The sequence below is a fragment of the Ostrea edulis genome, chromosome 9 (assembly GCF_947568905.1).
Source record: "Ostrea edulis chromosome 9, xbOstEdul1.1, whole genome shotgun sequence".
Taxonomy (NCBI): domain Eukaryota; kingdom Metazoa; phylum Mollusca; class Bivalvia; order Ostreida; family Ostreidae; genus Ostrea; species Ostrea edulis.
The window spans coordinates 38,836,508-38,841,151 of record NC_079172.1 but is presented as its reverse complement, the minus strand read 5'-3'; the positions used below and the strand labels follow the sequence as shown (position 1 = coordinate 38,841,151).

The 4,644-nt window shown below is 40.9% G+C and overlaps 1 non-coding gene across 1 annotated transcript; it reads right to left on the bottom strand.

The window, feature by feature from the left end:
• Window positions 1-302: 302 nt before the first annotated feature.
• On the bottom strand, window positions 303-375 carry Trnas-uga (transfer RNA serine (anticodon UGA)). The gene has a single exon. It is a non-coding gene; the product is annotated as a tRNA-Ser (tRNA).
• Between the last annotated feature and the right edge of the window lie 4,269 nt (window positions 376-4,644).

The window sequence follows — 4,644 nt, the reverse complement described above, 5'->3', positions numbered from 1 at the left end:
GGTGTGGCACGCTAAAGAACCCTCACTGCTCCATGGCCGTGTAACAGGAAGGGAGAAAATGCAACGGACCAGACTGGGATTCGAACCCGGGCCCCCTGAATCTCTAGTCAGGTGCTCTACCAACTGAGCTATCTGGCCAACGGCGATCGAACCCGGCTGACCGCTACATTCCTCCCTCCTTAAATGTCTTCACACCTGAAGACATCAACCCAGGATCTTTATCCCCTGGAAGGCATTTTCACCTGTCAGTTCCAGGGGCTGGTCTACAGCACCAAATGTAACAGGAAGGGAGAAAATGCAACGGACCAGACCGGGATTCGAACCCGGGCCCTCTGAATCTCAAGTCAGGTGCTCTACCAACTGAGCTATCTGGCCAACGGCGATCGAACCCGGCTAACCGCTACAGCCGTAAGCGCCAAGTAAAGGTCTAATTTGAAGCCCTTCACTGGTCTTGGAGACGTCTCCATATGAATGAAATATTTTCAAGAGAGAGAGAGACGTTAAACAAGATATAATCTTGTTTTACACTGTTGCTGAACAGTAGAATTAAGGTTAGATATTCAGAAGAGGACATTTTTTTCTAGATTCCCTTTTTAGATTCCCTAACACTTGGGAGTGGCGATACCTTTTCACTAGTGTTCAGGTGACCGATAAGGCCTATGGACCTCTTGTTTGTAATTTTTACCAATTCATTTCGGTTTTCAAACGTACCTCCAGGCAAATGTTCTCAATTATTCTTCGCTAGTTTGGTAATTGCTGGAATTTTGTACAAGCCTCCCCATCATATGCTAGTTTTTCGTTTAAAGTCAGCATTTCGCAAGTTACAAGGTCGTTATAACGACCTAGTTTGCCAACACAACCTATCACTGGGTCAAATGCTGTCTGACGTGTTTCGTACCAATTGTTAAACCGTTTGTGGCACACTGATTTTGACTACGAATAACTCCGTTTACCTGATCAAATTATAGGGCTCATGGTGGGTGTGACCGGTCGACAGGGGATGCTTACTCCTCCTGCAGAATTTAGATCTATGCTCGGTGCTTACGGCTTTAAAGCAGGGAGGGATCATTATCGTACCACACTTGCTGTGTCACGAGACCTCGGTTTTCGCGGATTCATCCGAAGGATAGCCCCCATTTAGACGCCTCTGACGACAAGCAAAGGGTACTGAGGCGGAATCCCGTGGGGATCTGGTCAGTATTCTTGCTTGTCTTAAGAGGCTACTAAATGGGGGCTATCCTTAGGAGGAGACCGCACAAACCGAGACCCCGAGTCACAGCAGGTATGGCACGATAAAGATCACTACCTGCTCAAAGGCCGTGGCGCTGAGGATGGGCCTAAATTTTGCAGCCCTTCACCGGTAATGGTGACGTTTGTACATCGGTGAAAAATTCTCGAGCGGAACGTTAAACAATATAAAATCAATCTAACCCGGATCCCTACGGGGATGTTAATTGTAAATAAGACTTATTCATCTACATCTCCACGATGTGAATTTTTTCCCCTATTAAATTCTAATGTAGTGAAGTAACAAAGAAGTAGGTACAGTTTCTAAAGTCATTTGGCCCAAAATATCGATGATTTCACTTCAAATAAGGAATGGATTACCAAACCCAAAATCCGCTCAGTTTGGTCAGCAAAATGGTTTGTGTCACATGACGAGAGCTAGAAGTCGGCATAAAATTGCAGAAATGCCATTTTCAATGAAAACATCCACAATTTCAGGTGGTTTTCCTTTCAGAAAAAATACAACGCATGCGTCGAGCAAATTCATATTTAAGTATGATTTTCATCTTAAAATAATACACAATATATATCATTTTTATTTTGCTCGACAAATGCGCACATCTTTTCCTGAGCAATAATCTGTATGACATTTGACAGTATTCAGGCTTATTTTGAAAAAAAAGGCGGGAAATGTCTTATTCATGATGTCATAATGCTATCCAATTAGGAATATCATTCTGATTTTCTTCACATATTATACGTGGCATATATTTCACTTTCTAAAAACACTGATTAAGGTTAATTCCAGACACATTTTATAGAGAGAAAAATTTTGGGCCTTTTTATGTAATCTCTCACTGTGACCTTCAATTCGACTTTTAGATATATCGATGACGTTTTGTCTATTAATAATGATAGCTTTCATTCATATGTCGATTTGATATATCCCTGTGAGCTCGAAATAAAGGACACCACAGAGTCGTCCACTTCTGCTTCATACTTGGATATTTTATTGAAAGTAGACATTAACGGCAAACTAACAACTCAACTGTATGACAAACGGGATGATTTCAGCTTCTCCATCGTCAACTTCCCACATTTATGTAGCAATACTCCATTATCACCTGCATATGGTGTTTATATATCTCAACTGATTCGATATGCAAGAGCTTGTTCTGGGTATAGTCAGTTTTTAAATCGAGGTAAGCTACTGACAAACAAGTTGATGGTACAGGGATTTCAACAGTCTCGATTGAAGTCAGCATTTCGCAAATTCTATGGTCGTTATAACGATCTAGTTCGTCAATACAACCTCGCATTGGGTCAAATGCTGTCTGACGTGTTTCATACCGATTGTTAAGCCGTTCTTGGCACACTGATTTTGACTGCGAATAACTCCGTTTACCTGATCAGGATATGGGGCTCACGGCGGGTGTGACCGGTCAACAGGGGATGCTTACTCCTCCTAGGCACCTGATCCCACCTCTGGTGTGTCCAGGGGTCCGTGTTTGCCCAACTATCTAATTTGTATTGCTTGTAGGAGTTATGAGATTGATCACTGTTTGTTATCTTCACCTTGCATGTATACAATCGTACGGGACATTAAACACGGACGAAAGCTGGCTGTTCCACAAATCATTCGAAAATTCATTTCTGCACTCACTGATATCAGAAGAAGAAATAAGTTCAACGTTAACTCCACCGTTGGCAAGGTCGGCTAGAATTTGAGACGCTGACACTGTATTAGAGAGATCAAAAGATTTGATCGTCTGAATCGGCAACAGGAGTTACGGGAAAAAACGGATCGGGATCTCCGATAGGTGGCACAGACGCGTTTTTTACTCGTCGTGATCAACAGATAGACCATCACAGAGTTGAGACTAAGAAAAAGTGACAGAAGCTGAGGACTTTGGAGCGGAAGAATTCAGACTGGGTATAGTAGATACAGAAGCAGACGGCATAAGACAGAGGTTGGCGAAGATGATTCACGTTCTTGTTCAAAAGGTTGAACATGTGGAGGAGTAGAAGTGACAGCAGAATAAAACACCCTTGAAGGGCCTATGGCATCAGAAGGTATTGCTGTTCTATCCAGAGGATAAATTCCAGTCGCACGAAAGCCGCTGGTAATATTTTGGGGAGTCTGGGCTCTTTCATAGTTTTGCCTAAATAAACTGGGCCATGACTTTTTGTTTACAGTATTATCTGGCGATGCGTTCATAAACTCAGAGCAGAAATGTGTCGTGTGCGGGGGTAATGCGAGGATGTGAATGCCGTTCTCAACCGCAGCTTCAAGAAGTAATTTTGATAGACACCTTTTTAAATATATTTTCGTGGCATTTCTGTAATAAATAAAAGATTTCAAATACATCTGTTACATTTTGTTCTTTAGAAGATATGGAGCTCACGGCGGGTGTGACCGGTCAACCTGGTGTGTCCAGGGGTCCGTGTTAGCCCAACTATCTATTTTGTATTGCTTGTAGGAGTTATGAGATTGATCACTGTTCGTTATCTTCACCTTGCATGAAAATTGCGGCATAAAATTCGAATGCAAAGTGCGCACAAGAATATTCGACGAAAAGGTTATCTAGCACATATACGATTGACTTATTGCACAAGAAACGCACCTTTGCGGGGTAAAGTCCGTCAGTAAATTTTCGTATTTTTTTTTTCAGATAAAACATTAATTAACATTTTTTGTTCGCAATATTTTAATCTGTAATACATGTAACATTAAAATATTACTATCTTCTATAACAATAATAAGCTATACTCTCCAAAAGTGATTTGTATGAAGGTCCTTACAATCTGTCTGCTTTATAGATTTCGCTTTCACTTTGATGTTGTTGACGTCACATATGTTGTATATTTTTCAAACAACATTTTTTTTATGAACAGTGTGAAAGTCTTCAATAAAGCATATTTTCCTTTTAAATTGTTTCAAAAATACAAGAACACACAATTTTATATTTTAATTGATTTATTTTTATAAATATTCAGCCGTTCGAATTTACCCCATCGGTCGAAATTACCCGGATCGACTCTACCGTTTTCCACAATTTCGATATATTCCAATATCTCGATTCATATTTTTGTGCCATGTTTGATGGACTGTAGTTTCAACATGCCATTGTCAAGTTATTTGCATGTGCCTTGGATGTTAGTGTTTACATCAATGGACTAGTACGGAGGAGAAAGCTACATATATGTAAAGGGTCGATCCTTGGGACAGAAACACCTTTTGTTTTTCAAATACTTTCTGGGCTAATGTAGATTTGTTGATTATTGTTTTACGTCCCTCTCGAGAATGTTTCACTCATATGGAGACATCCTCACTGCCAGTGAAGGGCTGCAAAATTTAGGCCTACATGTATGTTCAGCGCTTATGGCCATTGAGCAGGGAGGGTTGTTATCGTGCCA